General features: G+C 42.0%; 1 protein-coding gene across 1 annotated transcript in view; it reads right to left on the bottom strand.

Annotated features, from left to right (window-relative positions):
* The window catches only part of RAB30 (RAB30, member RAS oncogene family), an 83,878-nt gene that overhangs the window by 25,096 nt on the left and 33,284 nt on the right, over window positions 1-25,498 (bottom strand). The gene's annotated exons all lie outside the window — the stretch shown is intronic.

The raw sequence follows: 25,498 nt of genomic DNA, 5'->3' as shown, positions 1-25,498 counted from the left end.
ATTATATCTTTTGGCTCTATTTCCTAGCCCATGCATGGGACAGTTATATTTAGTAAATGTCTACTCTGTAGAATTAAAAAGTTAATTAGTAGGCCTAATGCTTGAGTGTAGGCCTTAATTTCTCCAACTGTGCTGAAAAGAATACTACATGCTGTGTCTACTTCAGAGGACAGTTGTAAAGATTTTTTTTTTTTAACTGTACAGAAGAGTCTTGGTATCCACAAAGCTCTATCCTGGTGAAAACCATTATAATCTATTGGGTACCTACTATAGCACTGGGCTAACCATGGTAGGAAACAGAGATGAGACAGGCTCTGCCGTGGAGACTAATGTGAGAAAAGTCAAACAACAACCACAAAGTCAAATATATTTCAAACCAGCAGTGAAGCTCATTTCATAAGGTGCAGGAAGAGCAGGCCTGGTGGACTCCAGAAGAAGAGGAAAAGGACACCCATTGAGCCCATGAGGGGAAGGGTGCTTGGGAGAGCTGAAGGAAGCCTCAGGATCATGCCTACCAGCAGAGCTGAAGCTCAAATGGCTACGGGGCTGCAGGGTTGAAAGAGAGGCTACTCCACTGAGACTTGTCAAGTAGCTAGGGGGAGGAGATTCCCTATGTGCAGAGATGATTTCTATGTGGGTCCTAACTCATCCTTGGAAAGATGACCGACAACCAGGCCAACATGCATATGGCAGCTCATGGGGTTTTCTCTCAGTTCACCGGGCCTGTGAAGGAAAAACGCTTCTCTGTCAAGGGTCCCCCGTTGTGGAATTCGCTAATATGCCAGGCACTATTCTTGGCATTTTAGATGTATTTTCATTTGTCTTTACAAGTCTCTGAGGCTGGCATTTATTAATGCCACCTATTTTTTACAGGTGAGTAAACTGAGGGTAGTCTGAAGTCATAAAGCTAATAGCCAGAGTTCAAGTTCAGAAGGCATAGGTTGCCATCAAAAGAACTCTAGCTTTGGAGCCAGAGAGAACTAGGTTCCAATTCTGGCTCTACTATCTTCTAAGTCTATGCCTCTGGATAAGTGAAAATTTTTTGGAGCCTCAACTTCCCCATTAACAAAATGGGGCTAATAACACCTATATCACAGAGTTGTAATGCTTGAAGGAATTCATGAAAATCCCTGAGGATAGTATTTGGCTCTTTAGTCATCCAAACTCCTCAATATAACAACTGTTTTCCATGGTCTGGCTTCTGCCTTCATTGCCAACTGACTTCTCACCACTCTGCTCACATTCCGAGCTCTAGGCTCACTGGATTTCTTCAGTTCCTTAGACACGTGGAGCTGCTTTCCTCTTCAGACTTTCACGTATACTGTTCCTCTGCCAAGAACATAGAACACAACCTCCCCTCACCACCCCCAGCCCAGCTAACTTTTATTTCTCCTTTCAATTTCACTGAAAAGTCACTGTCTAGTATGCTTCTCTGACCTGTTAGGAGGCTGACCCCCTGCTGGACACTCGCATGATACCCTTCCCTGTCCTAGAGTCATACTCACCAAGCTTCATTGTATTGATTTATTTATATCTGTCTTAGGCTCCAAGTGCATCCCTCAGCACCTCCACCCTATACACACACGTGCACACACATGACTATAAGCAACATGAAAGAAATGATGTGTCTATCTGGTTGAGTCCCAATCCTAACCCCTCCCCATCAAGGTCACTGTCATCCTTGCTGCCATCACCATCATCATCATCATCGTCTCATTCTATACTACTAACTCATTTACTCCTCACAGCACTCCTAACAGGTGGACACTCTTAGCCTCCTAACTTGACAGATGGGGATACTGAGGCACAAGAGAAGTTAAATAAGAAGTTGTTAAGGTCCCACCTAACTGGTGGAGCTGAAATTCAAACCCAGATAGGCTGGGTCCAGTCCCCCATGGACATCTTTAACACATTACCTTTCCCAATGCCTCGCTTGTGGCAAAACCTTAAGAAAGATCTGATGAATTGAATGATAAGGGGCAAGCACTCAATAAAATGTGATTTCCTTTTTCTCTTCCCTCTGGCTTCACATCCAAAACTCTTGCCACCACACTGTAGTAGTTTAATTAAGAATCAAGGACAGACTCCAGATAAAAATTCAGGGATGCAGTATGTTCATTAAAATTCAATAAAGCTTTAATAGTGAGAAGAAAAAAAACCTCAGAGATAGGGACAAAGACAGCAGGAGGACGTGGGGCTCTCTGGGTCCCACACAGACCACAACTCACTGCTTTCATAAGCCAGTGAACAGGGAGCACAGGACCAGATAGCATCCTTCTGTGCTTGGATTGTTTGCCACACATTTACTCCTCCATCTTTGGCAGAGGCCAAAGACATAAGGCAGAGAATTCAGAGAATGTCCAAATTTAAAGGCCCAAGAAACAGGGCTCCTAAGAGGTTTGCAGTGTCCAAATTCTGCACCTTCAGGGAAAGAAGGGGAAGAATTACTTGGTCAGAGTCAATGCTGACAGTCAAATCTCATGTGGCCAGCACCTGGAGAGAGCCACAGAAGATAAAGTAAGGCCCTTCTCCTTTCTATAAGGAGTCAATTTAATGCTCTGTTGAATGTTGTTGTTGTTGTTGTTGTTGTTGTTGTTGTTGTTTTTAAATAAAGCTCTGGGGAAAAAGTGTTTGGTCTTTTTAAAAACACAGGGCTGTCTGTGGCTAAGGCTGGACTGTATACTATGGGTTACCTGCTGTGGTCACCGTGCTGTCTCTAATAGAAAACACATTGCTGACTGAAAAGATCACAGGATTCTCTGAAAACTATGTCTGAGGAAGCCCTTCTGACTGGTAAGTAAGGCAACAGCTCAGGCATTGCCAATCACCCTGGGATAAGAAAGCATTCCAGGAGAGGGAAACCCATTCAAAATCAGTTAGTGACACACAGCCCTAAATTGACAACAAAAGTCACACCTACTCTGGGGAGCAAACATGTCAAAAGATATGCTACTGACTATTCTAGGGATTTTGTTTTTTGTTTTTTGTTTTTTGTTTTTTTTAGATTTTTTATCTAAAGAGAGAGAGCAGGAGACAGGGGCGAAGGGCAGAGAGAGAGGGAGAGAGAGAATCCCAAGCAGGCTCTGCACTGTCAATGCGGAGCCCAATGCGGGGCTCGAACTCACAAACCATGAGATCGTGACCTGAGCCGAAGTCAGACGCTTAACCGACTGAGCCACCCAGGCATCTTTATTCTTGGGATTTTATGTTGTATCATTGTTAATGATAATAGTCGTTGACATTTATTTGTACTTATGATGTGCCAGGTACTCTTCCATGTGTACGTACTCATTTAATCCCCACAACAATCCTATGAGGTGTTTTTATTATCATCCCCAGCTTACAGAGGAGGGAACAGAGGCATAGAGAGGTTATCCTGAAGTCACACAACTAGTGGGTCTTAGGACCAGGATTCATACCCTGATCCATCTGACTCCAAAGCCTGGCTCCTCTTGAAGTAGGATGCTGCTGTCCCCTGCCCTGTGGTAGACAGCACTGCTGGACCTGTCCTAATGGCTGGAGGCTCAGCTGAATGGAACCCCTCAATGCCTGTGAGCTGCAATATTCTAGAATCTCCCTCCTCTCGAAGCAGCACAGCCACATTGATAGGGCCACACACTGGTTCCGGATCACACAAGCACAACTCTTCACAGTGTCCTCTGACCCCAGGTCTCTTGAGGAGCTGGACCCTGACTTTCCCCCAAATACCACTCCCACAATTCATTCATCCATGTAACTAAGTATTGGGCATGGGGCAATAAACAGGAACACTACTCAGATGAACCCGCAAAACCCCAAACATCATAATCACCACAGTAGCTCTACATAAATGGATATGTGAATAAGATTCACAGGAAAAATAGATGAGGAAAAGAAAAAAATGCATTTAAAAAAGACACAGTTAAATGAGGTGTACTATGAAAAGAAAAAAAAATTCTAAAGCAATGTGATCTTGGCAACATAAACCATTTATCAAAGTGACCTTAAAAAAACACACACACACTGTATTCTCCATTGCACATCAGTACATTTTTCCCCTCGCCCTTCTGGGCTCAGTATAACAGATAAAGTCAAGGCTTCTGGTAAACAGTGGCTTGATTCCCTCTCCCAGCCCTGCTCCAGAAAATGATAGTTTGGGGGACTTGTCCTTGTTCAAAAACCACATGTCTCATTCAAGTCCTTTTCGTTTTCAGGGTCTCAACCTTAAACTGTAAACCGAGGGGGTTGGGTGAGGAGGCACCACAGCCCTTCTCAGGACAGAGTGTGCTGCCATTCTCTCATACCAAAGAGGCAGCATGGGTAATGACATCAAGAGACGTGGGTCTGCTAAAGAGCTGTGTAAAGTCTCCTCATCCATAAAATGGGGATAACAGAATCTATTATCACTGAGTTGCTTGAGAGGCAAATAAGATAATGCATGGAAAGTGACATTTAAAAAAATATAATAATCAAATGTCATATGACTAGAGCTATATATGACAAGCGTTACATATACTGATTGCAGAAAATGCAGCCAAACAAAAAGGAAGAGAAAAATCACTTATAATCTCTTTCCCTAACCACATCCCTGCCTGGGGATAATTATAGTTAACATTTTGGTATACGTCCTTCTAGTTTTTTTGTTTATATACACTGACCTATACATGTATAGATTTTTAAATGTATAGATTTTAAAAACAAAAGCAATTATAACATTAGGCAGAATTTTTTGTTTTCTATAGAGTGGTATTTTCCCCAAACCCAAAATCAGAACACATGGTCTACAAACAAAACTGATTACCAAAGACTCTCAGCATTCATTCAACATTTATTCCCATGACCCTAAATACTCAGGTAAGGGGTGGCAGGAGGATAGCTTCACAGTGATAAAACTTTGAGAAATACTAAATACTATGACTCAATCTTGAAGATTTAAAAGATTCTAGGGGTGCCTGGGTGGCTCAGTCGGTTAAGTGTCCAACTCTTGGTTTCAGCTCAGGTCATGATCTCATGGTTCATGACTTCAAGCCCCACATTGGGCTCTGCACTGACAGCATGGGATCTGCTTGGGATTCTCTCTCTCCCTCTCTTTGCCCCTCCCCATCCCTCCCTCTCTCTCTTTTTCTCCCACAAATAAACTTAAAACAAATTATTTAAAAGGTTCGAAAAATTCCCATAATGACCCAGGATTTACCATATGTGATTGTAGCTGAGAGTTCTTTTCTCATCCAACACCTTTTAACAAAAAAAATTCCACACCACTAGGGCTCCATGAAGCATCAGTGAAGTAAATGTTATTTTATAGCACCTGAAATCAGGGCTGCCACCCAGGTAGGGCTGCTACATGAAAAAATAAATAAATAAAGGGAAAGGGAAAGGGAAAGGGAAAGGGAAAGGGAAAGGAAAGGAAAGGTAAGGGAAGGGAGGGGAGGGGAGGGGAGCGGAGGGGAGGGAAGGGGAGGGAAGGGGAGGGAAGGGGAGGGAAGGGGAGGGAAGGGGAGGGAAGGGGAGGGAAGGGGAGGGAAGGGGAGGGAAGGGGAGGGAAGGGAAGGGAAGGGGAGGGAAGGGGAGGGAAGGGGAGGGAAGGGGAGGGAAGGGCAGGCCCAGATAAATTTCAATTTCAGATAGCAACAAATAAATTTTAACACAAGTTTGTTCCAAATATTGCATGGGACATACTTCTACTAAAAAGTTATTAGCTGTTTATCTGAAATTCAAATTTACTGGGCAATACTACCCAGAGAAAACTTGAGGAGTCAGATCTAGTAGAAACAGAGGCCCCAACATAATATCATGTGTATCCAGAAGCTGTGGAGGGCGATTGGCAAGGCATGAGAAACAAGATAAGCCTGATGAATCCAAAACAACAAACGGAGGAATAAAAAAGGGCAACAAGTAACATTTGAAGGTATTACTGAGCTTGGGTATTTTATAATCTGAGTCGGACTCCAGGGACCAGGTTCAGACTGGCACACAGAGCTCTGCAGGTGAGTCTCCCCCTTCTGGACAATCCCAGGGCACAGTGGACCTTCTTCTAAGTACATTTCCATATGTACGCCTGCCTGGTCCAGGGGGCTGTGCTCTACACATCTACTGCCCCTAGTATCCTTAAGGACAAGGACCATGCTTCAATAAGACACTCACATCAGCATATCCTAGTGCCATGTTCAAGTAGACACTGGGTTGCAAGCATTTGATCTTTCACTCTGACAAGGTTCTGTCTCAGGAAGCTCGTTAGTGCTTAATTACTAGAAGGCAATTACTAAACATTACTATAATCAACTGCTGCAAGCCTACTTGCTTTACATAAGCTGCTAATTTCATGTTATTGCAAGTTATCATTCTCCTTGGCCAGAGATGTCAAACACCCACCTGTGCCATGGCTGCTCCTCACGCACCCGGCCATAATCTCCAGTGTTCTGACGTGGCCCTTTACAGTTTACAACATGCTTTCACAGACATGATCTAATCTGCACCTGCCAACAATCTCATGAGCTGGTTCTTATCATTCGTTATGCAAGTGAGGAAACTGATGGTTTAGGTAATAAAGTGTCACCCTAAGTCACACACTAGTGACTTGCAAGGTGGCCTCTATATCCTAGACACCTAGGATATAAGGATTTTACATTCTATCATTGTTAATAATAATAATAGCTGAAACTTAATTCAATGCTTATTATGTGCCAAATACTCTTCTACATGTACATACTCATTCAATCCTCACAACAACCCTAGGAGGCAGGTACTATTATCATTACCCCCAGCTTACAGAAGAGGAAACTCTAAGCCTCCACCAAAATTACACAGCTAATGAGTAAAACTGCCAGAATTCAAAACCCACGTCTTTCTGGGAAAAAATTAAGTTGGAACTCTATCTCATTCCTTATACTAAAATAAATTCCAGATGGATTAAAGATTTAGATTTTGAAAAATGAAAACATAAGAGTACTAAAAGAAAGCATGGTCTATATAAAATCTTAAAGTGGGGAAGGCTTTCTAAGAATTACTCAAAATCAAGGCCATAAAATAAATAGATTGGCCAATTTGACTAAATAAAAAAAAAAAATTCTGCATGGCATGGGGTGCCTGGGTGTCTCAGTTGGTTAAGCATTGACTCTTGATTTCAGCTCAGGTCATGATCCGTGGGTTGTGGGACTGAGCCCTACTTCCAGCCCCGTGCTGAATATGGGGCTTGCTCTGTGATTGTCTCTCTCTCTCCCTTTGCTCCTCTCCCCCAACTTGTGCACACACACTCTCTCTCTAAAAAACAAAACAAAACAAAAAAAAAAAACAAATGCTGCATGGCAGAATAAAAGATGAACTGATTAAGATATCTGAAATACATATAACTAAGGGCTAATTTCCTTAAGTGCTTAAAGAGATCCTATGAATCAATAAGAAAAATTGAATAAATCAATAGAAAAAATGGACAAAGGACATGAGCAGATAGTTTACAAGCAGGGGAATAAAAATGACACATTTTTTTTGAAATGATCAACTTTATTCCTAAGAGTAAATTCAAACTCTAATTAATTTATAATTCTAAATTATAATTCTAGACAATTAAGATTATAATTTATAATGAAAACTACAATAAATTCATAATCAGAAGCCGTTTTTCATTTCAGACTGGCAAAGTTCACTCTGTATAGGAAAGAGTACGGAGAAATTGGGCATGGGTATACCACTGGTAGGAAGTAAATCAATGCAACCTCTACGGAGGGCAATATTGATTTCAAACTAAAAAGGCTATTACAAACCCTCAGACCCAGCAGTTCTACCGAATCTATCCTACTTATGTAATACATGTGTACAAGGATACATGTAGTAGGGTATTCATTACAACATTTGTACTAACAAATATGAAAAACAACCTGAAAGTCCATCAGCAGGAAAATGGTTGTAAGATTATGAAAACCATACATCAATATACCATGAAGCCTGCTGTGGACATCTGCAAGATGCACTAAGTGAAAGAGGCAAGGTAGAAAATGGTGTGTATAGTATGAAAAGGGCACATTCAATTATTTAATCTGTATAAGCATAAAAAAATCTCCAGAAAGATACAAAAGAAAACTACTAATAGTGTTTGACTCTGGAGAGGCTCTAGTATCCAGCTCTAGGAAAGAGGATAACCTCCAGCTCTTAACAAATTGTGTTCCGACCTTCCATTCGGTCTGCAGTAGTGCTGGAAAGGCAAGATGATTTTCCTAAAACAGTGAGAGAAGTCCTTTTTTAAAAAAAAAAGTCTGTTTGGGGTGCTCTGTTTCTATCTTTCTGTCTTTCTCTTTGTCTGTCTGCCGCATCCCTTCATGTGACAGGGAAGGAATGCCCCACCCAGCCCCACCCAGCCTCAGGGGTTGGCCTTTCCAGGCCCTTGTGTGTGCCATGGTTTTCTCTCCAGGTCCCAGCACTCAGTTCCTACATGGTGGATTCATTCGTTCATATCAACTGCCTTCAAAACCAAGCATCCATTCTATCACAGCCAAACAGATAGAACAACAGTCTGTTTATTTCACTAGTAAAAACAAAACCCTCACACATCTGTATCGTGTATTACAGCTCAGAAATTACTCACTGCACTCTGATACAGAATCCTCCTGAGGAGGGGGGGTGGAGCCCATCTTGTTCTCCCCATTTTACAGAAATGGGACTTGGGATCCAAAGAGTGACTTGCCTCAGGCCATACAGCATGTGATCAAGAGAGCCAGAAAAGCATGCACAACGGGTCCCCTGACTCTAAATCAGAGCTATCTCCAGGACAAACAAGGCCTGAAAATATAAATCCCTCCTGGGCAGTCCCCTGACTCTAAATCAGAGCTATCTCCAGGACAAACAAGGCCTGCAAACATAAATCCCTCCTAGGCAAGACCACAGGTGTTAAGCACCAGGGGAGGCTGACATGGACCCGCAGATGAGAAAGAGCTCAAAAGCAGCCTTTGGGAATATTTTTTAATACATGTGAAAAATAAAAATAAAAATAAGGCAGGCCTGAGATTGCCACAATATCATTCTCAAAAAGAAAGACAATGAAATATTTTATTTTATTCTTTGTATATATTACCTTTAATGTTTTCCTATTTCCTAGAAATACACAATAGATCTGGGAAACCAGGCATGTAAGGGAAATGAAAGTGAATCCATGAAACAGCATTTCATCAGCACTAACCAAAGCAAATGTCTGAATTCTCTTGCTGAAGTAAGTGCGCTCTTTCACTTTCCATAGTAAGAAAGCATCGCTGTACTGAGCACAGATTTGATTTTCCTCAGAGGTGAGAGGAGGAGGGAGGGCCACTGCGACAGAGCCACTTGGGCCCCCAGTCAGTTAGCTCCCCAGGCAGCTCTAGGTTGTTTGGTACCAAAGCACTGGGGCGCAGGTGCTTGGCAAAGAGTCTTGGACGCGCCAGTAAATACTGGCACCTTGTTTCCTGGGGAAATGAACGATACCTTTCCCACTCATTAATCCCTTTCCAAGGTGGGGAGTTTCTATATGCAAAACATGTTTGTGGAACTGATCTAAAAAAAGGCCTTTCCAGACCCAACTTGCAGCTTCCGCCATCTGCACAAGCAGGCCGGGCTCCCTCCGTCGTCCTTCTCCAACAGTAAACAATATCACCCTCAAAGAGCTCTGGGGGTTTGTCCCAATGCCCTCCCCTCTGTGTTCTCTAAGTTGGGGGCTGTGTCTAATCTTTCCTCTGCAGAAGCTTTCCTGCGCCTGTTTGGCTGGACCGGAAGGGCCTCCTTATCGGCATCTTCAGTCTCCTCCCCCAGGCTGAGCACACAATACCCACGCAGCCAGGCAGCCAGGGCGCAGGGCTGCAGCCCACAAGTGGGCCTAAGCACTTCCCCCAGCCTTAGGGACCCAAGGCCTTTCAAGGACAGAGGTGTCTCCTTCTCTGCCAGAAGACTGTCATTCCAGGCTGGACCCTTCCTGCAGCTGTTTAAACAGATTCCCTCCTCACTGGAAGCATGAGAAAAAGTGAAGGGGAAGCAAGTGTCCCCATGCTCTGGAACTCAGACGGGTGAGAATGAAATACAGGAATTCTCCCAGGTTGGTCTCTCAAGTTTGTCCTAGTTCCTGTGTCACTCAAGAGAATGACTATTTGTCTAGAGCCTATGTACATGACACACACCAGCCATTTCATCCTTGAAACAACCCTGTTCCAAGGGCACGGTGGGTAGATTTCTTAGTTACCAATACTAACAATAATCTTTTACATCTATAGAGCACCTCAACTTTGCTAAGTGCTTTCCTGTAAATTATCTTATTATTTGCATCCTGGAAAATTCCTATGCAAAAAGATAGAGTAGAAACTCTCGTTCAACATGGCTCCCCAAGACATACAGACACACACAGCATGCCATCAGCCATCTGTCACCAGTGCCTACAGATGTTCTGTCAGAAATGTAGCTCGAATTCCCCCTTGGCACCACCTTTGTCCCTACCACAGCAACCTGGCTCAGAACCAGCCCAAGGCTTAGCTGTTACCCAATCAGCCTGCCATGGACTTCTAAACAGGTGAAGTATATAAACTGGCACAACTTTCCTCAACAGCAAGTTTTCAATATTCTTCAAAAGCCTTAACAATCATATTCTTTGATCCAACAGTTCTGCTTCTGGGAATTTCTTAAGGAATGATTCCAAGATGTGTACAAAGATTTATTCACAAGAAAGTTCATTCCAATATTACTTAGAATTGACCTCAGAATGGAGAGAGAAGTAAAGCCTCTATCCAAAAATAGAAAAGAGTTACAGTTTTGCATTTTTTGAGCCACATGATGTAACATTATGAAATATATACTTTGAAGTACATTTTAAAATGCTTCCCTCTGAGTAATGGGATTATGGATAGTTTGTTTTCTTCTTCATATGTATCTTTTTTTTAAAGTTTTCTTCAATAAACATGACAGAAATAATACACCTTATTAAAGTATCATAGAGGCTCAATACTAGCGAAGGGAACATGGGACAGACACACATGTACACAGCTAGCGACCATCCACATTCAATTGGCTCTTCTTCGAAAACAGGCTCTAACTAGGTACAAACCAAAAGCCGTAACAGAGTTCAAACCTTTCATGCTGTGAGCTCACTGCTGGGAATTCATTCACTTTAAGGAAAGAACTGAACAAACTCAAAATGCTAAATGTGCAAAAATGTTGATTACATCTTATCTAAAAGAACTGGAAACAATCCAAATGTCCAACAAGGGATAGTTCAGTATGGAACATCAACACCATGGAATGCGGGGCAGCCATTAGAAATGCCAATTATGAAAACTATGTGGAAATATGAAATAATGTTGACAATAGGCTGTAAAATAAGAATACACAAAACTGTGTTTGTCAGGACTGCAGCTATGAAGAATAAGCATGTATGTGAACAAGGACATTTTAAAAGTAAGAGCATGTCATGTTAGGATTATGGGATTACAGGGAGCTTTTTATTTTTTTAAGTTTTGTCCATTTTTTTTTTTAGGTTTTTGCATGCACCATAGACACATATTTTGAAAAGTTTGAAAACACAGAAAAGAGGAAAATCAATTACCAAAAAGAGCACAATCCCTGTCAGCATTTTGACACATTCCTCTTCCCTGTCACTTTTTCCTATGCACTGGGTGATTTGGTTTGGTTTTTACCACTATAATCATGCCAATGTTTTCTTTAAAGCAATTATAAAATCTGTTCAATTTTTAAAAAATAATCAGTGAACTTAACAAAAGTCCTGCCAGAGAACATAGTAGTGGGTTTTTCGAGTGTTTTCAAGAGAACTTACCTAACACAATGTCTGTTTGTCAGCAAAAAACAGACGTATTGCACCATTGTCACAATAGATGGATTGATCAAAGTTCCATAAACACCTGCAGAAGACTCTTAAGCTTATTTCAGTAATCACAGGTCAGGAGCAGAGAGAATACTGTGTTACCGAGGCTGACATAGTGGGAAATTTAGAAGGAATTTTACCAGACTTGGAAGACAAAAAATACAACGATGTACCAAGTTTTCAGATCAGAAAAAAAGCTTGAAGGGAACAAATCCAATTGGTCATTAGGTCTGAAATATTTTACCTCCTTTTCATCTCTCACATCATCTCCAGTCCAGCTGTCCTGACTTCAGTGGGGCCAACCTCTAATACCTTGGCAGCAGCTGCCCTGTTCTTCCTCCATGCCACGTGGACTCCTCCGGGGAGAGACACGGAGACAGGGACAATCACTAAGCAGCGCATGGGCTCTGCTGCCCATGATGTGAGAGTGGGCCCTGGCAAGAGTGAGAGGGGAGGCTGAGCTGGCAGTCGCTACGGAGGGGCTCAGTTTCTGCAGGAGTGTGATGCTTTTGTGCTTTTTGAACAACAGGGCCTCTCCACACAAACCAACTATTCATCTCTTACATGCATTCTACCAGAGACCGCCCTCTGTCCCAAGGCTAGGGGAAAAGCTGCGGCCTTGGGCGAAGTGTGACATGAGACACCACTGCTTACATGGCAAACCTCGCTCAAATACTCCTCACTTCAAGGAGAGAGGTAGCTGTATTTTTTGCCTTAGAGGCTTTTAGCAACTAACTCATGTACAAAATGCAGTGTAATTCCACTGCAACAACATGATCATGTCAATCCCACACTTAAATCTCCTCGGGGGCTCCCGGCTGCCCACACAAAGCTGTCTGTGAGAGGAAGTAAAGTGCCCTGTTGAAGAAGGCAAACTTTGGAGCCAAACTGCCTGACCGAGTCCTGCCTCTGCCCTTTATGTATTGAGCGGCCTTGGGCAGGATCCCTATCCTCTTGGTACCTGTATTTCTTTATTTGTAAACAGGGATAATAACAGTACCTACCTCATAGGATTATGGTGCATATTAAAATAATTAATAAAGAACAAAGAATAAAGTCTGGCAGATAGGAAGCACTCAGTAAATGTTAAGTGCTGTTCCTGTTATTGCTATTGTTGGAGAAAGTTCAACTTCTCTAGCAGGGCATACAGAGCCATCCATGACCTAGGCCCTGCCCATCTTTCTAGCTATTTCCTGTGACCTTTGAGTTACCACTGCCACTGTGATCACACAGCCATGCCAGGCTCCCAGAGGGCAGACCCCAAGGCAGGTTCATCCCTCCACACCTTTGCTCACCTTTCCTCTACAGCCATTCTCTCCTTGTTGGCTGATGAGCAACTATAGATTTCTGAAACCTTCCTTCCTCTTCCATGTGGATTAGCCACTCCTTCCTCTGTGCCTCCACTATGTTCTATTCAGACTCTCTTCATAGATACTTTATTATCCTCATTGATTTATGAATCCTGTTTCCCCCACTAGACTTTAAAGACAGAGGCCCCTATGAATTCTTAACCGTATCCCCATTTCCTGGCACTCAGTTGACCCTAAATACTTATTAAATAAATGCAAAAGAAATATTGATCAGAACACACAAAAGTCGGGAAAGCTTTTCAGAGAAACTAAACACCAGGATTTGGAAGTCAAATCCCAAAACACTGACTCGAAGGAAAGTTAATTGGAAAAGATCATATAACCAAAGAGAAGAAGAATATTATGATCTCCCAGGAGAAACCTTGTTTGTAATGCCAAACCTTGTTGTAATGCAGTTGTCTCTGTGTATATTAGGGGATGGGGACAGAAGTGACATTGATAATGGTTCTAAACTAGCTGATGTCAACTATTCATTGAACAGTACTTTTTAAACCTTTTCTTCAGAAAAAAAAATGTGAAGTTATAGCTGATTGGGAAGTACCTTTCACCTTGTCCAGAGTGTAAACTGTCTCAATATAAAAATACTACGGGGATCCGGACTGTAAGAAAGAGAATGAATCTTTGTTGAAAATCTATAATAAGCCAGATGCTTAAAAAATAATATATTTTAGGGGCATCTGGGTGGCTCAGTCAGTTTAGCATCTGACTTCAACTCAGGTCATGATCTCACGGTTCCTGCTGACAGTGCAGAGCCTGCTTGGGATTCTCTCTCTCTCTCTCTCTCTCTCTCTCTCTCTCTCTCTCTGTCTCTCCTCCACTCACACTTTCTCTCTCTCTCAGAATAAATAAATAAACTTTAAAAATATATATATTTTCTATTCATTAAATATAATATGCTGGGCACAGAACTATTCACTTCACATGCATTATCAAGTTTGATAGTGTAAGTCCTTAACAACTGTGAGACATAAGTATTAGGCTCTCCATTCTACAGTTGAGGAAAACATGCTCACCCATCCCATTCATTAGTAGTGGGCATCTACCATGTGCAAGTACTGATCCAGGACTACAGGATACAGCAATAAACAGACAGAGCTGCCCCACTTCATAGAATATGCATTTCAGTTGGGCAGCAGAGCAATGAATGAATGGAGAAATGAGCATATATATTAATGAACAAGAAAAATATCAGATAGCAACAAGTACAGGTAGAGAATTAAAATAAGAAGGGACAGAGTGACTAGACAGTAATTTTATTATTTTTTAAATTTTTTAATGTTTATTTTTGAGAGAGAGAGAGAGAGAGAGAACAAGCAGGGGATGGACAAAGAGAGAGGGAGACACAGAATCTGAAGCAGGCTCCAGGCTCTGAACTGTCAGTACAGAGCCCGACGTTGTGTTTGAACCCATGAACTGTGAGATCATGACCTGGGCCAAAGGCAGACACTTAATGGACTGAACCACCCAGGCGCCCCTAGACGGCAATTTTAGAGTGGGATGTCAGAGAAATCCTCTCTGATGTGGCTATATTTACAATGAGATTTGAGCAAGAAAGAACCAAGCACATGCATATTGGAAAAAGAGCATTTCAGGCTGAAGAAGAGCTAGGGCAAAGGCCCTAAAATGAGAATGGGCTTGGCAAGTTCAAGGAACCAAACCAGCACAGTAAGGCTGAGTCCACGAGGAGAGGGCTGAGTGAGTGACATGGGGCAGGTCCAGAGACCTTGGTCCACCAAGGCATGGAGTGTGGATTTCATTCTGAGTGCAATGGGAGGCCAGCTACAAGGGGACGGGTAGGGAGTGTGGCACAAACTAATGACCAGTTTTAAAGATTTCTCTGATCTCTGTAATGGAGGGTATAATGAGTGGTGTGGATACAAGCAGAAGCAAGGAGTCTAGTTAGGGGGTCACTGCACATGGTCTAGGTGGAGGATGATATGACTTGGACTAAGGTGCTGATGGTGGAGATGTGGGAAGCAGATACATTTGGGAATGTTTCTGAAGCCAGAGAAGATAAGACTTGCTGAAAGAATGGATGATGATGGGGAAGAAAAAAAAGAAATCAAAAGCAATGCCTAGATTGGCTTCAGCACTGAGGGGGGACAGTAGCACCACTTACTGGGGTCGGGAAGATTGAAGGAAGAACAAGTTTCAGGTGGAGACAAAGTCAAGAGTTCACTTTCGGCCATGTTAAATGTGCAATGCCTCTTAGGCATCTATTTGGACATGAGTCTGGAGCTCTAGAGGAAGTTTGAGGATAAAGATACAAATTTGAAGGTCATAGGCAAATGGATGTTATTGAAAGTCATTGGATTAGAAGAGGATATCTATTCTCTATCTCAGAGAAGGGAAGGAGACCATTGCAGAATATGGAGCATGTTACCACTTAGAGGTGGAGGACATAAGGAGGAGAGCCTAGGGAGGTAGGAAGAGACCCAGGAAAGTAGAGTCCAAGAAAACAGTGAAATCAGTCTTGTCGAATGCTGCTGAGAAAATGAATAAGATTAAAAGAAAGCAGTGGCCTTCAACTTGGTCACATGAAGGTCATTCATTGAATGACATTGGCAATAGTCCTGGTGGGACAATGGAAAAAGATTAGAGGGAGGGAAAGGTATCAAAGCCCAAACTGTGGACAACCTGAAAGTTTTACTGAGAAAAGGAACAAAGAAACTTGAAGACAGTTAGAGGGGGATATAATGTCAACAGAGGTGTAAATTACATAATGAATTTATTTGGCAATAGTTAAGGGACAAAATTAGAAAACATTTTGGGATTTTGGATGGGGGGGTTGTTTATTTTCAGATAAGAAATACTGGAGCATGGTTATTTGCTACTGAGAATTACCTAGTGATGAGGGTAAATCTGATGAGGGCAGAGAGAAGGGGCATAATTACAAGATCAAAGATCTATAAGATTTATTCTTAACAAAATTCATAATGTGCCCAAGGTAGAAGAATTGGTAGTCTGGGAAGCTGGGACACTAACCCAGATCTATTCTGACTCGTAAATGCATCCTTTTTTTCACAGCATTCACTGTAATAAATACAGTAGCATTTACAAAAGATCCCAATTCCAGGCTCTGAAGATAATCAGTATCTAGTTAGGAGGACTCTTACGAGAACTTGGGAGAGCCAACACAAACAAACACCCCCTTCTATATAAGCAAGCTCAGTTCAACACACAGACTGTCAAATGTCATTTCCACTTACACATCTGGTTGTCGTTCTACTATCTACAGGAACTTCAGTTGTTTCCCTTATATATTTGGAGTGCTTCTGAGGAGAGGACAGGGATACCGAGACAAATTACAGTGCAGTGTAAGGGAACACTGTTGAATAAACTCTCTAGTGACGATAATAAAGTAATAAAAATATGATTTCAATGCCAGTTGTGTGTTTTGCAAAAGTAAAGATGGGAACTGAGGTATGTGATCATTTGTTTCTCTCTTCTTTACACAGCCATCTCAGGAAGCAAGTGACCGTGATTATATCAGGAAGTGGCCTCCCCTCAACTGTTTCCCAGGCCCACTCCTGCCCTCCCACATGGCGCACAGCCTCACTTTTCTCTCACCTGGCTTCCTGTTATCTGTTCTAGTTTCTCTCAGGGCAATATAAATGTCATCTCCCCCATGAATTCCTCCCTAATCTCTCCTTCTCTGAACTTTTATAGCACTAAGGACCAGTACCACATAAATTTGGCTCTTCATAATATGAAGTCTTAAAACTATTCTCTGATTCAAATATCAGAGTGAGAGTAAATACTCTTCAGTCTGTTGGCCATTGTTACTTTGAGAGGTAGCTCAGTAGTATAAACATTCAGATGGATCTGAGTTGAAATTGTGGCTCTGTTCCAACTCTAACAAGCTAAGTGATCTCGGGTGAGTCACTTTCTGAACCGTGGCTCCCCTACCTAGGATGGGAATAATACTACCACTGCCCACCACCTGGGTATGTGTCTAAAATATGCTGGGAGGCACCTGGGTGTCTCAGTTGGTTAAGTGTCTGGCTCAGGTCATGATTTCATGGTTTCATGAGTTCAAGTTCCAAGTCAGGCTCTGCACTGCTTGGGATTTACTGCTCAGTGCAAAGCCTGCTTGGGATTCTCTCTCTCCCTCCCTCCCTCCCTCTTTGCCACTCCAAGTCAGGCTCTGCACTGCTTGGGATTTACTGCTTAGTGCAAAGCCTGCTTGGGATTCTCTCTCTCCCTCCCTCTTTGCCACTCCCCCACTCATACTGTCTCTGTCTCACTCAAAATACATAAACTTTAAAAAATTTAATAACCTTAAATAAAAATAAAATAAAACATGCTGGGCAGTTTGCTCTTCGGCTGAAAACTACAAACCCACAGTTTTCAAAATCAAGTCTGAAATGCTTCAACCTGTTCACAACATCCTGTCAGCTTCTCCTCATTCCTAGCCTACCTCACATTTCCTACGCTGGTGACAACGAAGTCATCCCGATATCTCTCACCCCATGCTTTGCCTTTGGTCCCTTCAGTCCCTGCACCTTCATGCCACCTTGCTCAGGTGTCACTCTCCCCCTGCAATCTGGGCTTGTCACCTTCCACCCCTTCCCCCACACAGGTTAGGTTCTCCTGTTTGGTTCTCCCATATTACCCCAATCATAGCTTCATTCCTGCACTTACCCCATTGTTATATATTTACAGGACTATTTACTCCATGAAACCAGGGTTCCCTGAAGGAAAGGACTGAACTTTATTCATTTTGTATCCCCAGGAGCACAGAACCTGCTGCATAAAGGTACTTATTTCTACTCCACCATTCTGATGCCTGTCTCTTCATCTATGAAATAGGAATAATATCACCTACTTGAAGGGATGGAATTAAGTTTAAATATTCATTTTACCACAGGGTGTCTGGCATACAGCCAGCCATCAGTACATTTGATTTATATTCTCAGCATCTCCTGATTTGGCCTTCTTATTCTGTCCTTTAGGAACAGGCTCTTCAACTGACCTTGTGTCCTTCCTGTGAGCCCTCTCCCCCATCCATATGAGGGTCCCAAGCTCCAGATCTGTCTGGAGTTCGCACCCCTGCCAGTGCCCTCTGAACTCCGAGGATGACTTAGCTAAGGCACCAGTGCAGTACTGCATACATTTCTCGAGCACCTGTGTGCAAGGCAATGTCTCAGATGCAGCAGAAGTGACACAACATGTACAGGGCGCCTGGGTGGCTCAGTCGGTTAAGCGTCCGACTCTTGATTTCGGCTCAGGTCATGATCTCACAGTTCATGAGTTCGAGCCCTGCATCGGGCTCCCCAAGTTGGGCTCCCGGTGTCGGGCTCCATGCTGCTTTGGGATTCTCTCTCTGCCTCCCTTGCGTCTGTCTCTCCTTTCTCTCTCTCTCTCTCTCTCTCTCTCTCTCTTAAAATAAATAAATAACCATTAAGAAAAAAACAAGTGATACAACATATACAAGGAATTTATGATGTACTAGGGGGTAAGGGAAGAGGTAGGGAGACAATAAGACACATGAAGGCAGTACAATTCAAAGAAGAAAAAAGTTATGTATCTCTGGGGGAATTCAGGAAAGCCTTAGGGGAAGTGGCATTTCAACTAGAGCTCAAAGAGCTTAAGGGGCTGTTTCCAGAGTTGTGTGTTTCCCACAAAACATAAAACTGAAATGCTCCTCCTCTGATGAAAAGTAAGGTATATTTAGGAAATGCTGCCTACTGAATGCCCCTCTGTGACATTCACAATGCATAGTAGCAAGGCTCTGACAAGTCCTGAAGTACGGAACCCTATTTAAGTGTGTTTAATCCAGCATCCCAAATTTGTTTGACCTATAGTTCTCCATTTCTTTCCTCCCAGAGGCTATATATAGCATTTTGAGTAACATACTTGAAAAAACTACAGGTTAAATGTTACGCTTTTAAAGTTACGTATTTGCATTTTAACAGGACCTCTGCTAGATCATATTTTAACGTCAGATTTTTAAAAACAATGTAATCAGAAATTTAAAAAATTCTTCTGGCATTTCATCCAAAAGGAAAAAAGCAATGAAAGACCTTGCATAACTAAGTTGCTGTCAAGACAGAACAAATGGACTCCACTAGGGTAAAGTGACGTGCAGACCACAAGCCTTTCTATCGAGGGAGGGAAGGAAGGCATTTCTGCTGGAGTCCATTCCTTCTTTGGTAGGATGTTTACACTCCTATGGGGGGAGGACTCTGGAGCGGGAGTGGGCTCCCCCTTCCCCTCCCCTTCCCCTCCCTCTCCCCGCTCGACCTGCTGACTGGGTAAAAAACACCAGACTTGAAAGCAAAGGGAACAACATTGCATAACAACAAGCCGACTAGGCCTGTTTCCCTCCTTAATATTTAGCAAACAGCAGTGCCCGCAAAGGGGCAGTTGGAAAGGGGCATTGTATGCTTCTCTGTCCTTACCCTGGAGGCGACGTGCTCAATTATCCAGCCTGTGAGTTAACAAATGTTTACTGGGAGTCAGGCACGGTGCTCATGATACAGAGAGAAACAACACGTAGCCCTGCTCCCAAGTCCTGCCCACAGGCCAACAGGGAAGGCAGGCAGGTAACCACACTGCAATGCAGCAAAGTGTAAGCAAACAATTCTATAATAAGAGGTGAGTGCAAAATGCCAGTGAGGCACAAAGGCAGGCAGGCGCTCCTTCCCTCTGCCTGGGCTTAGGGTCAGAAGAGAGGTGTATTATAATAAGAAGATTTCTCTCAGTTCTTAGAAGATTGGAAAGGACCTTTCCTGGCAAATCTATCTATCTATCTATCTATCTATCTATCTATCTACTTAACTACCTACCTACATATCTGTCCAGGGTCAAGGTTTGAGTAGAATCAGATAGGATAGGGGTGTCTGGATGGCTCTTGTCAGTTAAGTGTCTGACTTTGGCTCAGATCATGAACTCATCATTAGTGAGTTCGAGCCCCACGTCGGGCTCTGTGCTGACAGCTCAGAGCCTGGAGCCTGCTTCGGATTCTGTGTCTCCCTCTCTCTGCCCCTCCCCTGCTTGTACCTGGTCTCTCTCTCTCTCTCTCAAAATAAGTAAACATTAAACAAAACTTTTTTTAATTAAAAAAAAAATCAGGTGGTAGGATAAAAGCAAAACGGAAAAGAAAAAAGTGGGGGAGCAGCTGATCTTCCTAAGAAGGTGTACGCTGAACAGCTGCATCTAATCTCACTTACTCCTGAGACCCGACAAAAATTCAGCAGAGACTTTTTTTTTTCCTAATAACAAAACCGTTCAAGTACAGGGAAAGAGGAGAGAAGATAATGGTGTCAAATTTTGGAATCTTGGGAAACAGATGAGCAAGTAACTGACAGCAGACTCAAGGAATCTGAATCTAAACCAGATGCAGGAAAAGCTGAGTGTGCGGCTGACTGAAACCACAGAGTCCTCGCCAGGCCCGGGACTGGCAGTAACGCTCACTCCTGGAGCAGGGGGACAGGATGTAAAAATAAAGAAAACAGTGAAAGCTGCTTGAAAAGAAGTTAAATCCTTAGATCCTTCTCCTCACTGACAGAATTCTGGAGGCTTAGACACTAGACAGCATAAAACAGAAATATCTAGTATTTGTTTTAAAATTATCTAGGGGAAAGGGTTGATGGGGACACGGATGAAACAAAAATGTCTGTGAAGCGATCATTGGTGAACTGGGGTGATAGGAACATGAGGATTCATTGCACTATCCTCTCTACTTTGTAGTCTTTGGAATTTTCCATAATAAAAAGTAAGAGTGGCTCTGGTCCAGGAATACCCAGCGTGGTTAAAAAGGAACATAAAAAAGACAAGGGCACTATGTCTGGTGAAGGTGAAATACAATAGATTTTCCTAGTTCCTCTCCTCTAGAGATTTCCCTCTTCCCTCTCCAGCCAAAGAAATGAGGAAGACTCTCCTCCCCGGTAAATGCAACCAAGGAAAAACCTCAGATTGCAGCCTTAGGGGCTCTGAACAAACAGCCCACCCAGATCACACTATAGTGAAGCCCACAGTTAATGATCTCCATCCCATACTCAGTCTGACAGCTTTTTTGTTTTGTGACAGCTTTATATAACTCACATACTCAATTTGCCCTTTTAAATGTAGCGTACAATTCAAATGATTTTTAGCATATTCACAGAGTTGTACAACCATCACCACTGGGATGGTTTATTAAGATATAATATTAAGTTTTATTAAAATATAACTCACTCGATTCACTCTTTTATTTATTTTTTGTTTGTTTGTTTTTTTAATTTTTTTTTTTAACGTTTATTTATTTTGGGGACAGAGAGAGACAGAGCATGAACGGGGGAGGGGCAGAGAGAGAGGGAGACACAGAATCAGAAACAGGCTCCAGGTTCTGAGCCATCAGCCCAGAGCCTGATGCGGGGCTCGAACTCATGGACAGCGAGATCGTGACCTGGCTGAAGTCGGAGGCTCAACCGACTGCGCCACCCAGGTGCCCCTCGATTCACTCTTTTAAAGTGTACAATTCAGTGGTGTTTAGTATAGTCACAGAGTTGTACAACCACCACCATGATCAATTTTAGAACATTTTATTACCCCAAAGAAAGCCTTAAACCGATTAGCAGTCACTCCATCCATATCCCCCACCCACCTCTAGCCGCAGGCAACTACTAATCTATTTTCTGTCTTTATAGATGTGCCTATTTTGGACATTTCATATAAATGAAATCATACACTATGTGGTCTTTTGTGAGTGGTTTCCTTCACTTACCATGTCAAGGTCTCGACAGATTTTTTTTTTTTTTATCACTCCCTCTCCTTGCCCCCAACCTTAATGAGACCACACAGCCAAGGATCACATTCAGAGTAATATCTTGGAAAAGTCTCTGATGAAGATACAGACCACAGAAAATACACAAAAGCAACTGGAAGGAAACACATACTATATGAGGCAGGGAACAAGGTGGGAGGGACCTACCATTAATATTCTCACAAAAATGATATAAAATTGCAGCCATGAAATGAAAATAGGATGCTATATAAAGGAAACACCAAGAGAACAAAAAAGAGCTCTTGGAAATTGACAACTTAATAGCAGAAAAAAAAAATTCGATAAAAGGATTGAAAGATTAAGTTCACAAAATCTTCTGGAGAGGAGAATCACAAGGCAAAGGTATGGAAAATAGGAGAAGCTAAGAATATTCTAGAGGTTCAGTATAGGAGGTCCAATATCTATCTGACTAAGAGAAATTCCCAACAAAGAACAGAAAAAAAAAAAAAGAAGAAAAATTATAACAACATAATTCAATAAAACTTTGAAGAACTAAGGGGTGCAGGTTGCCAAATTCAAAGGGCCCAGCACACAAAACACAGTGTGAAATTTCAGAAAACTACAGACAGAAGATTGTAAAAGCCATCAGTAGGAAGAAAAGCAAACAAACAGGCTATATACAAAGAATAAGAAATTCAAATGCTTCCAACTTCGTAGCAGCATCAATAAAAACAAGTCAATGAAGCAATACTCTCCAAATTCTGAAGAAAAATGATTTCCAACCAAACTATCAACTGTGAGAATAGAACAAAAGTATTTTCAGGTATACGAGATCTCAGAAATTCACATTCCATTTACCTAAGAAGTTCCTGAAGGATGTCCTTCACCAAGGACTGAGTAGAGGCAGTCAGCACAGAACCCCAAAATGACTACCACATGAAGAAGCCAACCAGAGTAGAAGTAAAACTCAAGGGACAGACATTGAAGATGGCCATCATCAAATTTCCCACTGCCATTAAGCCCTCTTTGGAATTGCTGATCTAAATATTTTTAATATTTGATTATAAAATTTTCAAACATGCCGAAAAGTAAGCCCATGATACTCATCACTGACTTCATATATGAACACTTTGGCCTTTTTCTATTTTTTCTTTGTTTAAATGTTTTAAAACAAATTCCACATCATATCATTTCATCTCTATATACTTCAGAACTCACCTCTACATTACCCATTCTCTAACATCACAGTACTATTATCATACTTAGAAAAATTAACAGTGACCCCCTGATATCAGTCCATAATAAAATTTCCCTAACATTTCAACAATGCTTTTTTACAATTAGACTGTTATGGGCTGAATCATGTCACCCCTGACCCCCAAATTTATATGTTGAAGCCCTAAGTGTCAGTACCTCAGAATGTGACTGTAATTGGGCCTTTAAAGAGGTAACTTTGTTAAAATGAGGCCTTTAGGGTGGTCCCTCAACCAATATGACTGATGTTCTTATAAGAAAAAAAAAAAAAACAGATTAGGACATATAGAGAGACACTGGGGCCATGTGTGTGCAGAGGGATAACTATGTGAAGAGGGAGGAAGAGGGTAACATCTCTAAGCCAAAGAGAGAGGCCTCAGGGAAAATCAGCCTGCCAGCACCTTAATCATTGCCTCCAGCAATGGGAAAAAAAATAAATTTCTGTTGTTTAAGCTACGCAGTATGTGGTATTTTGTTATGGCAGCTGTAGCAAACTAATACATAGACTATCTGAATCAAAAAAAAAAAAGATTCATTTATTACATTGATTATAATTTTTAAGTCACATTATTATTTTTTCATGCCATTGACTTGTTGCAAATGTCGAATCAGTTGTCCAGCACTCTGCATTTATCTATTTGCTTCCTTAGAGTATAACTTAATTTTTTCCATCTTTCTGATAAATCAAAGTTAGCTTTAGAGGGTTGATTAGATTTAGGGGTCATTTTTTTTTTTAACGTTTTTATTTATTTTTGAGAAAGAGAGAGACAGAGCATGAAGGGGGGAGGGGCAGAGAGAGAAGGAGACACAGAATCGGAAGCAGGCTCCAGACTCTGAGCCATCAGCCCAGAGCCCGATGTGGGGCTCGAACTCACGGACCGCGAGATCCTGACCTGAGCTGAAGTCGGACGCTTAACCGACTGCGCCACCCAGGCGCCCCTAGGGGTCAATTTTTAGGTAAGAAAATTCCATAGATGGTATTGCACATTCTCTTTTTAACCAGGCAAAGAACGATGGGTAAAAGAGTTGGTCCCAACTCTTTTCTGATTCCATTTGCCTTGACCTTGTGTTAGTGAAGTGCCTGCTCATCTCCTCTATGCTGTCCATGTGGGTTAGCTGATGGCATTCACTTCATCCCACAGACGAGTTTTGCTCTGACCTAATCCCTAGAGCTGGAGGTAGGTCACAGAGAAATAAGAGATAGAAAAGATAGAATAGTCCACTCTGTGACCATATCCTACTAGATGTCCAGTGCCTGACCCACAGTATAGCCTCATCAGATGTCCTGATAATGGTGGGCTTTAAATTTCCTAGGATCCACTTATAATCTTGCCCACCAACTTCCCCATCAGGACCTTCTGTAACCCCTAGGAAAGCTAAAGTCAAACTATGAACCCAAATCAGCTCATTTTTAGACCTAATAGTGGCACTATTGCCCTTTTCTTACAAAGCTTGCTAGACTTGTACTTGCTCCTTGTTTTAAAAAACTAACCAATATACAATTTAGTAATACAAACATGTGTGGTTAAACCATTTTAAAAGTAAGGGAATGATCAACACAAAAGTCAAGATAACCACTGCCTGTGGTGAAGAGAAAAGGGGACATGATTTGGGGGCAGAAGGTATACAAGCAGCCACTAAGGTCAATAACATTCAATTTTATAAGCTGAATGATGGATGTACGATTTTCATTTTATTGTTCTTATTTGAGCTGTAAATCCATATTTGGAACACTTTTTGGTATATAGGATATGTTCCATATTAACTTTGTGAGCAGTCCACTGTGGCTAGAACACAGAGGTTTGAGAGTAAATGGAGAAAAGACTGGAAATGGGGTTTTACTGTGAAGGCAAATGGCAGCCTCAGTGCTGCTCTCTTGGGAGTCAGGGGACATTTATACCCAAGATCAATTAAATGGCCTTCTCATGATCTATCCATCAAGAATGACAGGAAAACCCCTTTTTTTTCTTCCTACTAAGTTACCAAGCAATGAAGTATCTGACTTTGTGAGCATCTCACTGGGAAACATAATAATATGGTTTTGATGTATTTTTCCAGTGAAAGAAGATACAGCTTGCCCTAGGGAACACATTCGCCTCAACTTCTTAAATGACACAAAGCTGGGAGGGATGTAGAACAAATGTTTTAGATGACAGAATTGGGATATATCTTGGTGAGCTGGAGTGACAGGTCAAACCTAGCGCACTTTAGAACAACATCTACCACTTACTGAGAACATATGATATGCCACAAGCTTTACATAATTTATCCCCCGGAAGCAAGTTGCCTGAGATCACAGAACAAGTCAATAGCAGAGTCATCATTTGAACCTAGACTTTCAGATTCAAATTCTAATCTCAA

Source organism: Prionailurus bengalensis, chromosome D1 (assembly GCF_016509475.1).
Source record: "Prionailurus bengalensis isolate Pbe53 chromosome D1, Fcat_Pben_1.1_paternal_pri, whole genome shotgun sequence".
NCBI classification, from domain to species: domain Eukaryota; kingdom Metazoa; phylum Chordata; class Mammalia; order Carnivora; family Felidae; genus Prionailurus; species Prionailurus bengalensis.
This window is presented reverse-complemented; position numbering and strand designations above follow the sequence as displayed.